The following is a 14398-nucleotide window of genomic DNA, read 5'->3' on the forward strand; positions in this document are numbered from 1 at the left end:
TCCTTGCTACCAGCAAAACCTCACAATAGCCTCCACTAATAACTGCAGCTCAAGCCACTGAAGAAATCAGACACCACTATTGCTGGTTATAGCCAAAGAAATCATACAAGACTATACTTCTGCACACACCCAGAATAAAAGCTAAAATGTCCTATCCAACAAACACCATAGATTCATCTTCAGGAGAAGGTCTTTACCTATAAAAGCCAATTTTAAAAGTTCGAAGAAGTGACCATTGTACCAGATGCACAGCTATCAATTTAAAAATGTAAGAAACAGGAACAAACATGGAAATATGAAACCTCTGAAGGAACACAATAATTCTTTAGCAACATATTCCAATGAAAAGAAATTTATAAAATGCCAGGAAAAGTATTCAAAATAATGACATTTAAAAAGCTTAGTGAGATAAAAGAGAACACAGATGAACAATGCAAAGAGATCAGGAAAACCATTCAGGATATAAACAAGAAATTCACCAATATCATAAACAAAATAAAACAAAAAACAGAAATTTTGGAACTAAAGAATTAAATGAGAGAAAATATTTGTTCAAGAGCATCAGTAATAGACTAGAGCAAGTAGAAGAGTCTCAGAACTTGAAGACAGGTCTTTAAAGATAACCCAGTCAGGCCAAAAAGAAAAAAAAAGAGGAAGAAGAAGAAAAGAAAAAAGAATGAATAAAGCAGATGTGACATATGGACACCATATAGAGACCCAATATATGAATTTTGGGTGTTCTAGAAGGTGAAGAGATGGCCAAAGGCATAGAAAACTTTCTTAACAAAACAATAGCTAAAAACTTCCCAAGTCTAGCAAGAGGTTTAGACATCCAGATCCAGGAAACTCAGGGATCCCCAAATGGATACAATCCAAAAAGTCTCCACAGCATGTTATATCAAACTGAGAAAAGTCAAAGACAGAGAATTGTAGAAACAGCAAGGGAGTCTGGCCACATATAAGGGAATCCCCATTGGACTAAAAGAGGATTTCTCAGTAGAAACCTTTCAGCCCGGGACAGAATGGGATGATATATTCAAAGTGCTAAAAGAAAAAAATCGCCATCCAAGAATAGTATACCTAAAAAAATAATCCTTCACAAATGAGGGAGAAATAAAATCTTTCCCAATAAAGCAAAAACTGAAGGAACTCATCACCAATAGACTGGTCCTACAAGAAATGCTTAAGGGAGTCCCAAACCTGGAATACAAAGGATAATATCGACCTTCATGAAAACACATGAAAGTATAAAACTCACTGGCAGAGCAAATACACATATGAGGAAGAGAAAAGACTCAAATGTTACCACTGTAGAAGCTGCAAAACTGCAATGATAAACAATAAGAGAGAAAGAAAGGATCAAAAGATATACAAAGCAGCCAGAAAACAATAAACACAATGACAGGAATAAATCCTCACATATCAATAATAAACTTGAATATAAATGAGTTGCATTTTCCACTTAAAAGATATAGACTGGCTGAATGAATTTTTAAAAATGGCCTAACTGTATGCTGCCTGTAAGAAATTTGTTTCATCAGTAAAGACACTTACGGACTGAAAATAAAGAGATAGCAAAATATATTCCACAAAAACAGAAATGAAAAGCAAGCAAGATTAGTTATAGTTAAGTCATATAAAATGGACTTTAAGTCCAAAACAGTAATAAGAGACACAGAAAGTCATATAATGATAAAGGGATCAATCAATTCAAGAAGATATAACAATTCTAAATGTATAAGCATCCAACACCTGAGTACCCAGATTATATATCTGGGTATATAGTAATTATAACAAGTATATAGTAATAATATATATATATAAAACAAGTATATATATAACAAGTATATAGTAATAATAACAAGTAATTATTATTAGATCTAGAGGAAAAGATAGACTCCAGTACAATAATGTTAAATAGTTAAGGACTTCAACACCCCACTCTTAGCATTATACAGATCATGTAGACAGCAAGTCAACAAAGAAACATTGAATTTAAACTGCACTTTAGACCAAATTCGTCTAACAGACATCTACAGAACATTTATCCAACAGCTGCAGGATACACATTCTTCTCGTCAGCACATGGAACATTGTCCAGGATAGATCATATGTTAGACCACAAAATGTCTCCACAAATTTTTTTAAAAATGAAATCATACCAAGTATCTTCTCAGACCACAGTGGAATAAAACTGAAAATTAATAACAAGAGGAACTTTGGAAACTGTTCACATACATGGAAATTATACAATGTGCTCTTGAAAGACCACTGGATCAATGAAGAAATGTAGGAGAAAATTTAAAAAAAAATCCTTGAAACAAATGAAGATAGAAACACAGCATGCCAAAAACCTATGGGATACAGCAAAAGGAGTTCTACAAGGGAAGTTTATAGCAATAAGTGCTTACATCGAAAAAGAGAAAGATTTTAAATAAACAATCTGATGATGCAACTTAAGGAACTACAAAAGCAAGAACAAACCAAACCAAGAAGTAGTAGAAGGAAATAAATTATAAAGATCAGAGCAGAACTATATAAAATAGAGACTATAAAAACACAAAGGACAAACAAAATGAAAATTTGGTTATCTGAAAAGATAGAATTGATAAATCACTAACTAGACTAAGCAAGAAAAAAAGAGAGATGATCCAAATAAACCTAATCAGAAATAAAAAAATGAGACATAACAACTGATACCACAGAAATTCAAAAGATCATCAGAAACTGTTATGAACAACTATATATTAACAAACTGGAAAACCTGTGGGAAATGGATAAGTTCCTGGACACATAATCTCTGCCAATATTGAACCATAAATAAATATAAAACCTGGACAGACTAATAACAAGTAACACAATTGAATCAGCCTCTTAAGAAGGATCTCTTGAGTAGCGATTCCTCAAGGATCTAGAACTAGAAATACTATTTGACCCAGCCATCCCATTACTGGGTATATACACAAAGGATTATAAGTCATGCTGCTATAAAGACACATGCACACACATGTTTATTGCAGCACTATTCACAATAGCAAAGACTTGGAACCAACCCAAATGTCCAACAATGATAGACCAGATTAAGAAAATGTGGCACATATACACCATGGAGTACTATGCAGCCATAAAAAGGATGAGTTCATGTTCTTTGTAGGGACATGGATGAAGCTGGAAACCATCATTCTCAGCAAACTATCGCAGGGACAAAAAACCAAACACCGCGTGTTCTCACTCATAGGTGGGAATTGAACAATGAGAACATTTGGACACAGGAAGGGGAACATCACACACCGGGGCCTGTTGTGGGGTGGGGGGAGGGGAGAGGGATAGCATTAGCAGATATACCTAATGTAAATGACGAGTTAATGGGTGCAGCACACCAACATGGCACATGTATACATATGTAACAAACCTGCACGTTGTGCACATGTACCCTAGAACTTAAAGTATAATGAAAAGAAAAAAAAAGAAGGATCACTTGAGCCCAGGAGTTTGAGGCTATAGTGAGCTATCCTTTTATTTCAGTTAGAATAGCTATTATTTAAAAGACAAAAAAAAATAGCCAATGCTGGCAAGGATGTGGAGAAAAGAGAACTGTTATCCATTGTTGGTGAGAATGTAAATTAGTAGAGCCATTATGGAAAACAGCATGAAAATTTATCAAAAAACTAATAATAGTACTACCATAAAATCCAGCAATCCCACTACTGGGTATTTATTGAAAGGAAAGAAAATCAGTACATCCAAGGGAAACCTGGACCCCCATGTTTATTATGGCACTATTCACAATAGCAAAGATATGAAATCAACATAAGTGTACACCGAGATTTGAAGGAATAAAGAAAATGTGGTACGTGTAACCAAAGGAATACTACTTGGCCATTAAAACAGAATGAAATTCTCTCATCTGCAGCAACATATGTGGAACTGGATGTCATTATGTTAGGTAAAATAAGCCAAGAATAGAAGGACAAACATTATATGTTCTCACTCATATGTGGGAGGTAAAAGAATTGATCTCATGGAGGTAGATAATAGAATGACAGTTACCAGAGAATGGGAAGGGTTTGTGTGTGTGAGGGGTGAAATGAAATGAGGTTGTTTAATGGGTACAAACATACAGTTAGATAGAAGAAATAAGTTCCGTCATTAGATAGCAGAGTAAGGTGACTACAATTAACAACAACATATTGTGTATTTCAAAATAGCTAGAAGAGAGGGCTTAAAAAGTCTCTAACACTTATAAATGGTAAGTCCATTCAGGTGGATCCCCTGAACACCCTGACTTGAACATTAGACATTCTATGCATGTATCAAAATACCACACGTACCCCCACAAAGATGTACAAATATTGTATATCAATAAAAATTAAAATAAATCTAAGCATGCTTCTTTAATAAATAATAATATAAAGTATTTCATGGAAAAATTAAAGTGTAGAGCTTTTGTGTGCAATTGAAATTAAGTTGCTATGAGCTTAAAATAGATTGTTAAAAGATGTCTTATGAAAGCCTTGTGGTGACTACAAAGAAAATACCTACAGAAGATATACCAAAAAATTTAGAAATTTAAAACATGTCACTACAAAAAAATCAATAAAACAAAGAAAGACAACAAGAAAAGAGGGATGAAATAACTACAAAAAATACAAAAATCAATTAAATATTGGCTATAGTAACTCCTTTATCAATAATTACTTTAAATGTAAATGGATTAAATATCTCAATCAAAAGCTATCGAGTGGGGAATATACTTAAAAAAACAAGATCCAACTGTACACTGTGTACAAAATGCTGCCTTTAGAATTAAGGACACATGTAGGCTGAAAGTTAAAGGATGGAAACATATTCCATGAAAATGGTAACCAAAAGAGAGCATGGGTGGCCATTCTTATATCAATGAAAATAGATATGAAGTCAAAACTGTCACAAGAGACAAAGAAGGACATTATATCATGATAAAAGTCAATTCACTAGGAAGATAAATATAAATATAAATATGAATATAAATATATACGCACCCAACATCAGAGCACCAAAATATGTAAAGCAAATATTGACAGAATAGAAAGGGGGAAATAGCCAGCAACATAATAATAGTAAGATATTTCAATACTCTACTTTCAATAATGGATAAAAAATCCAGATAAAATATCAATAAGGAAGCAGAGGACTTGTACAACACTATAGAATGAATGGACCTAATGGACATATACAGAACATCCCACCCAAGAGCAGAAGAATACATGTTTTTCTCAAACACACAGAACATTCTTTAAGACAGAACCCATGTTAGGTCACAAAACAAGTCTTAATAGATTTCAAACGATTGAAATCACAGCAAGTATCTTTTTCAACCACAGTGGAATAAAACTAGAAATCAATAGCAGATGGAAAACCAGTATTTGCAAATATGTAGAAATTAAATGACGTCTTCCTAAACACCTAATGGGAGAAAGAGGAAGTAAAAGGGAAATTGGAAAATACTGATACAAGTGAGAACAAATAATACACCAAAACTTACTTGATATAAAAAACACAGTACTAAGAGGGAAGTGATAAATGCTTGCACTAAAAAAAAAAAAATATCCCAAATAAACAGCCTAAACATACACCTCAAGGAACTAGAAGAACAATGAACTAAGCCTACAGTTAGCAGAATGAATAAAACTATATAGATTCTAACAGAAATAAAATGGATAGAAAACCAATAGCCAAAGTAAGAGTTTATTTTTGAAAAAGATCAATAAAATTGACAAATTTTTAACTAGACTGAAAAGATTCAAATAAATAAAATAAGAAATAAAAGAGGAGGCATTACAACTAATGCCAAAGAAATAGGAAGAATTCTAAGAGACTGCTATGAACAATCACACGCCAATGCATTGGAAAACCCAGGTTTTTCTGGTAAATAACACATAACGAGAGATCTTCTCTCTTAAATTTTAAGTATACACACAACCCGTAAATACCTATAATGAAGAAATAGAAAATCTGAACAGATGTATAAGTAAGGAGATTAAATAGTAATCAAAAACTTCCCAACAGAGAAAAGCCCAGGACCAGATGACGTTGCTGCTGAATTCTACCAAACATTTAAAGAATTGGTGCCAATCCGTAAATTCTTCAAAAAAAATTGAAAAGAAGGAACATTTTCAAACTCATTATATACGACCAGAGTTACACAGAAATAGAAACTATAAGAAAAGAAAATTATGGGCTAATGTCCCTGATGAATATAGGTGCAAACATCCTTAACAAAACACTAGCCAAATAAATTCAACAGCACATTAGCAGAATCATACACCATGACTAAGTGGATTCATTTCTGGGATTCAAGAATGGTTGAACATACAGAAATCCATCAATGTGATATAGCACATTAACAGAACAAAGTATAAGAATCACACAATTATCTCAATATACACAGGAAAAGCATTTAAGAAAATTAACACCTTTTCATGATAAAAACACTCAGCAAAGTAGGAAGAGAAGGAAATTACCTCAACATAATAAAGGCTGTATATATAAAGCCCATAGCTAACATCATACTGTTAGCTATACATCATACATCAATGGTGAAAAACTGAAAACTTTTCCTCTAAGATCAAGAAGAAAGCAAGGATGTCCACATTCCCACTTCTATTCAGCATTGTACTGGAAGTTCTAGTCAGAGTAATAGGCAAGAAAAAGAAATAACAGGCATCCAAATTGAAAAAGAAGCAGTAAAATTATCTCTGTTCACAGATGATATGATGTTATATGTAGAAAATCTGAAAGATTTCACAAAATCCTGTTAGAACTAATAAATGAATTCAGCAAAGTTGCAGGATACAAAATCAACACACAAAAATCAGTTGCATTTCTATACACTAACAACAAACAATCCAAAAAAGAAATTAAGAAAACAATTTATTTATAATAGCATGAAGATGAATTAAATACCTAGAAATAAATTTAACCAAAGATGCAAAAGACTTGTATATTGAAAACTACAAAACATTGTGGAAAGAAGTCAAAGAAGACACAGATAAATGAAAAGGCAACTTATGTTTTATGAATTGCAAGAAATACTATTGTTAAAATGTTCATGCCACCCAAAGAAATCTAAAGATTCAGTGCAATTTCTACCAAAATTCTAATGGCATTTTAATTGAAATAGAAAAGAAAGAAATTCTATAATTTATATGGAACCACAAAAGACCACAAATCAATCTTCAGAAAGAACAAAACTGGAGGTGTTACACTATTTGATTTCAAAATATAGCTATAGTAATGAAAACACTGTGGTTCTTGCCAAAAGATAGACATATAGACCAATAGAACAGAATAGAGAGCCCAGAAATTAATCTATACAAAAACTGATCAATTGCTCTTTGCCAAGGGAGCCCAGAGTAAACAGTGGGGAAACATTAGTGTCTTCAACAAATGGTATTGGAATAACTGGATATCCATGTGTAAAAGAGATTGGATCCTAATCTTGCTCCACACACAAAAATCAACTCAAAATGGATTAAAAAGTTAAACATAAGACTTAAAACTGTAAAACTCCTAGAAGAAAACATATGGGAAAATCTTCATGACATTGGTCTTGGCAGTGATTTCTTGGACATGACACCAAAAGCACAGGCAACTAAAACAAAAATAGACAAGTAGGATTAATTAAACTGAAAGACTTCTGCACAGTGGAGTAAACAACCAATAGTGTGAAAAGGAAACCTACAAAATGGCAGAAAATATTTGCAAATTGTGCATCTGATAAGGGATTAATGTCTGAAATATATAAGGAACTTCTATAACATAATGGCCAAAAGCCACAAATAACCCAATGAAAAAATTGGCAAAAGATTTGAATAGACATTTCCCCAAAGAAGACATATAAATGGCTAACCAGTATATGAAAAGATGCCCAACATCACTAGTCATCAGAGAAATGCAAATCAAAATCACAATGATATGTTACCTCACACTTGTTAGAATGGTCATTATCCAAAAGCCAGAAAATAACAAGTGTTGGTGAACATGTGTAGCAGTTGGAAGTCTTGAACACTGTTTATGTGAATGTAAAATGGTGCAGCTGCTATAGAAAACAGTAAGGTGATTCTTCAAAAACTTAAAAATAACTACCATATGATTCACAATCCCACTTCTGGGAATTTATCCAAAAGAACTGAAATCATGTTTTTGAAGAGATATTTGCACTCTTATGTTTATTGTAGCATTGTTCACAAAGGCCAAGAGGTGGAAATAGCCTAAATGTTCATTGATGGATGATGAATGGATAAGGAAAATGTCGTATATACATAGAATGGAATATTATTTAGCTAGAAAAATAAGCCTATCATATGCTATGACATGGATGAACATTGTGCTAGGACATTACACTAAGTTAAATAAGCCAGTCACAAAAGGACAAATACTGCATGATTCCATTTATATGAGGTTTTTAAAGTAACCAAACTCATAGAAACAGAAAATATAACAGTGATTGCAAGAGAATAGGGGTTTGGGGAAAGAGGAAAGGGAGTTGTTCAATGGGTGTAGTGTTTCAGTCATGCAAGATGTAAAGGTTCAAGGGATCTGCTTTGTGACATTGTACTCGTAGTTGTCAATACTGCATTGTATACCTAACATTTGTTAAGAGAGCAGATCTCCTGCTGTGTGTTATTTACCATAATAATAATAATAAATGGTTGCTTCATTACCTTGCATCCATTTGTGACTATTATGAAGAGAACCCCCCTTTCAACCTGTGGTGGATATGTAGTATAAGCAAAAAATGAAACCTTATTGTTACCAGCTACTGCAACTTTGGAAATGTTTGTTACCACACTATAACTAAGACATTCCCAACTGATAAACATTTCTTGAATAAATGTTTATTTTTTCCTGAAAATAACAATACCTCATTGAAAAAATTTGCTTTATCTTCTCTGTACTTATCAGAAATGAAACTCTAAAACTCTCCATCAGAAATATAAATCTCTTCTGAATATTGTTTATCAAGGATTCTATTAATTTCATCTTTTCTTTGGGACTTTCCAACCAAGGATTGCTCTCTAGCCTCCTGCACAACTGTCTTCCTGGAGATACCCTTCATCTCTATACTGTGCAGCATAAATTCCCTGGTTTCTACAACTCAAGTTGGCAAAGTCTTGCTTACTACTCCAACATCTATCCTCTCAGTTAGCAGATTACATTTCCTACTGTTCCTCACAGTAGGTTAGCTCTGTAAAGTATTTCTGGCCAATGAGATGCAAATATTAATTTTGTGTGTGACCTTTGGGAAGTGTCCTTAAAGGGGTGGGGCTCACTCTTCTTTGTCCTTTCCTATACCAGGGTTTTTCAACTTTGGCACTATTCATATTTTGAACCAGATAATTCTTTCTTGTGGGCATCTGTCCTGTGCATTATATTAATCATGTTCAGCAGTATATCTAGCTACTACCTACTAGATGTCAGTAGACCCCTCTCCTGCAGTTGTGGCAATTGGTAGTGACTTCAAACATTGCCAAGTGCCCCCAAATGGGCAAAAATCATCCCTTTTGAGAACCATTGCTCTGTACCAGTGAATCTCAGACTTGACTCTAAGTCACAATAATGGGGAAACCGGTGCACGTATAGATGGCTGGATCTTCTTCCTAGAGTTCCTGATTTAGCAGGTCTGGGATAGGGCTTGGGAATTTGCAAGTTCTTAGGAGGTGCTGAAGCTGCTGGTCTGGGACTGCACTGTGAGAACTGCTGATCTGTACTACTTTGCTTAGCAGATAAACCTGTGTTTCCTACCAAATAAATATAACAATAGCATTGAACATGGAAGGGTTGTGAACTATAGGCCATCAAGGTAAATCTTGATAGTGGAGTTCAGGAATTTAGAAATCATGCTATTACATGAAATTGGAAGGCAGCACCAAAAACTATGGTTTATGCATTAGAGGAAGATTTTGTTTACATTTGCTCTAAATGCAGTGATTTTTCTCAAATAACAGAGATGATCAAGATGAAAAGAAACGATCTCAAAAGAAATAATAAAGATGATAGCAATGAATCTTATTAGTCTATAATGTACATGCCCACCCATCTTAATTCTATAGGTTTCCAATTGCTGTTGTCAAGCTTTCTGTGGTAAATTTTATATAACTTTCCAGAGGCTATGTTAAAAAAAGCTATTATACACAACTCTTTTCACTTAGTGCCACATAATTTTTAATACCTTACCTAAATAATTTGTGTTGGAGCAGCACAAAACTGGGGGGCATTAATGCTGTACACATTTATGCAGATGGGAGAAAGACTAATAAAAGAAATCATTATGGCCTGAAATTTAATAGATGTCTTGTGTTTAATCTCCTAGGTTTACTAGACATGACAGAAGTCTGCAGAGGCATTTTTAGATCATCACTTTTTAGCACTAATCTGTGCCTGCCCTGCATGTCTGGTGGCAACGTTTAATTGTAGCCTAGAGAATCTGAGAAATGAAAGAATCTCTCCCCACACCAGCAAGCTACAAACAAAATCAATAGCCCTGTGCTGGCAACATTATTTTACTGTTGTCTCCTTAATCTCCTCTACTCTTTTGCAATTAGTTTTATTACTACTGCTCATTTAATGAGACCATGGAGTTTGGTGCCAGATGGTGCCATTAGTTAAATCTGGAAGACTGTAATGGAATTGAGCTCAAAGCAGGTTAAAAGTAATAGAATTACAAATTTTAATGGTCATCACCTCATAGCACACCGCTCTGTGTACCTGTTACATACCAGAAATTAGTGCCGGTTTCAAACAGAAAGGCTTGGAGTAAAGTTCAGAGAGACCAAGTGTGCTCATTCACTCACTCATTCATTCAGCAAATATTTAATTATATTCCCATCTGGGTGCTTCGGGATACCATAAATAAGACAGTCATGGTTTCTGCCTCATGGAGCTTAGAGTCTACTATAGGAGAAAGACAACATCAAGCAAACCAGCAAGATCATTATGCATTTGTGGTAAGTGCTAGGAATGGCGGAAGCAGGGGACTGGCATGGAGGGTTAGAGGATAGAGTGGTTTAGGTCAGGGCTTGATCAAGGGAAGCTCTCTGAGGAGGTGCTCTTTAAGCTGAGACTTGAGTGGTAGAGAGAAGCTGATTGGGGGCATGCAAGAAGAATGTCATTATTGTCTGATGCAGTGAATAGCATATGGAAAGGCCTTGGGATGGAAGTCATTTGGTGTCCCCAAGGAACTCAAGGACACCTAGTGGGGAAGGGAGGATGGCTCGAGATGAGGCTGGAGAGTGGCCAGAAACTGCTGGACCCAGTGTTGTGCATGAGTGAGATGAATGAGCATTTAGAACCTGAGATTATCCAGGGATTTTAAATATGCCTGTGCCAAAGTGCTGATGAGTAAGACTTGCAGCAAGAACATCTTTTGGTCAAGGCAGTAAATACTCATGAGAGCATCATGACCTGGTCAGTATGTAAAGTCATCAGAAGCATACTTTTGTCCCTTGGTGAAGAGGGCAGGCAAAACTGAGGCAGTACTTTGATTCATAAAGTTGCCTTATATAACAGTAGCAGTAATTGAAACTTGGCATCCCTGCCTTCCTACAGGGTACATCTATTGTGTTTAGGTCTCCTCATCTTCCTGGTTGGTAACAGTGCCTGGCCTGCCTTTAAAGAATATCCCTGCTCCCCACCACATCTCTTGGCAAATAAATGACTGCTGTCTCATTCCCAGTGTTGCCTTTTCTGGTCTTTTGTCCTGGGCTGAGGCTCCTTCTCTCCTGTTGAATGAGTTTGCATCCATCAAGGCCAAGGTCAAAGAGACACATGATCTCCTGGGCACTGAGCTTGAGCGAAGAACACAAACTGCTAATGTTTCTGTCATCTCCAAGAAGTCTTTCTTCAGCTTCTCTCTGAATTCCTCCAGGGATTTGTATTACCTGTGTTGGCACCCACATTTGCATTGTTTATGAAGGATAGGCTGGATTATTAGTTCATTTCAGATATTCTCTGGACCTGTTGCCTTACACGTAGCAGATACTAAAAGTATCTATTGAATTGAATTCTTACTAGTGGTTACCAATTGTTGAGCAATTAATTGCCAAGTACTCTTCTGAGAGCTTGTTATTTAATCTGTATATGATGACTAATTTAATGTGTCAACTTGGCTAGGCCACGGTACTCAGACATTTTGTCAAACACTATTTTAGACGTTTCTGGGAAGGTATGTTTAAAAATGAGATTAACATTTAAATTAATAGACTTCGTGCAAAGTAGGTTACCCTCCATTATGTGGGTGGGCCTCATCCAATCAGTCAAAGGCCTGAATAGAAAAAGACTGATGTCCCCCCAGCAGGAAGATATTCTGCCAGCCAATTGCCTTTGGCTGAAACAGCAACTCTTCACTGGGGCTCCAGCCTCCCAGCCTACACCACACACTTTGGACTTGCCAGCTTCCACAATTGTGTGAGCAAACACCTTAAAATCTCTTTCTTGTAAATTTGTTTAAGTTCTTTGTAGATTCTAGGTATTGGCCCTTTGTCAGATGGATAGATCGCAAAAATTTTCTCCCATTCTGTAGGTTGCTTGTTCACTCTGATGATAGTTTCTTTTGCTCTGCAGAAGTTCTTTAGTTTAATTAGAGCCCATTTGTCTATTTTGGCTTTTGTTGCCATTGCTTTTGGTGTTTTAGTCATGAAGTCTTTGCCCATGCCTATGTCCTGGATGGTATTGCTTAGGTTTTCTTCTAGGGTTTTTATGGTTTTAGGTTTTACGTTTAAGTCTGTAATCCATCTTGAGTTAATTTTTGTATAAGGTGTAAGGAAGGGATCTAGTTTCAGCTTTCTGCATATGGCTAGCCACAAGGGAAAAACAACCAACCCCATTGAAAAGTGAGCAAAGGATATGAACAGACACTTCTCAAAAGAAAACATTTATGCAGCCAACACTCATATGAAAAAATGCTCATCATCATTGGTGATTAGAAAAATGCAAATCAAAACCACAATGAGATATCATCTCATGCCAGTTAGAATGGTGATCCTTAAAAAGTCAGGAAACAACAGATGCTGGAGAGGATGTGGAGAAATAGTAACACTTTTACACTGTTGGTGGGAGTGTAAATTAGTTCAACCATTGTGGAAGACAGTGTGGCAATTCCTCAAGGATCTAGAACTAGAAATACCATTTGACCCAGCAATCCCGTTACTGGGTATGTACACAAAGGATTATAAATCATTCTACTATAAAGACACATGCACACGTATGTTTACTGTGGCACTGTTCACAATAGCAAAGACTTGGAACCAACACAAATACCCATAAATGATAGACTGGATAAAGAAAATGTGGCACATATACACCATGGAATACTAAGCAGCCATAAAAAGGGATGAGTTCATGTCCTTTGTAGGGACATGGATGAAGCTGGAAACCATCAATCTCAGCAAACTAACACAAGAACAGAAAATCAAACACCACATGTTCTCACTCATAAGTGGGAGTTGAACAATGAGAACAAATGGACACAGGGAGGGGAACATCACACACCAGGGCCTGTTGGGGGGTGGGGAGCTGGGGGAGGGATAGTATTAGGAGAAATACCTAATGTAGATGATGGGTTGATGGGTGCAGCAAACAACCATGGCACATGTATACCTATGTAACAAAGCTGAAGGTTCTGCACATGTGCCCCAGAACTTAAAGTATATATTAAAAAAATCTCTCTTTTTCTTTCCCTCTATATTTTGGTTCTCCTTTCTGGAGAACCCTGACTAAGAACACACCTGACATCTAACCATTTATGCCTATTTTATAGATGAGAAAATTGAGGTTCAGAGGTGTTGAGTGCCACACCCAAGGGGATACACCTGGTACATGGTAGAGCCAAGATCCCAGTCCAGGTCTTTCTGAGACAAAACACAGCTTCTTATGCATGAAATCCACAAATAAGAACACAATGACCTACATACAACACAAACTGTACTTCCAATTAAGTAGTTCTCCTTTTTAATCATTCTAAAACTACCTTGGGATCTTACAGTGCATGGGAATCATCAATATGTAAATACCTTATTATCCAGGTGATGTGCAAAAGTGTCCAGTAGCACAGAAGATTGGTTAATAGGATGGTGTGTCCCAGCTTTTTACTGCACTTGTACTTGCTTCGAATATTTAGGACCCCTATATAAAATTATCTTCTCCAAAGTCATAATTTCCAAGAAGATCTTATACCCACACTATTTTCATAAGTAGTGAACTGCAAGATCTTTAGAACCATGAGGGGATCTCAATACACAACAATTTAAGATTAACCATTTTGTTGAATGTAAGATTATATCCCCTCCCCCAAAAGAATGAAATTAAAATAGAGAAAAATAAACAGCACACATGGAATCCTGAGCCTCTTGATGCCTTT

The sequence above is a fragment of the Gorilla gorilla genome, chromosome 11, assembly GCF_029281585.2.
Source record: "Gorilla gorilla gorilla isolate KB3781 chromosome 11, NHGRI_mGorGor1-v2.1_pri, whole genome shotgun sequence".
In the NCBI taxonomy this organism is placed as follows: domain Eukaryota; kingdom Metazoa; phylum Chordata; class Mammalia; order Primates; family Hominidae; genus Gorilla; species Gorilla gorilla.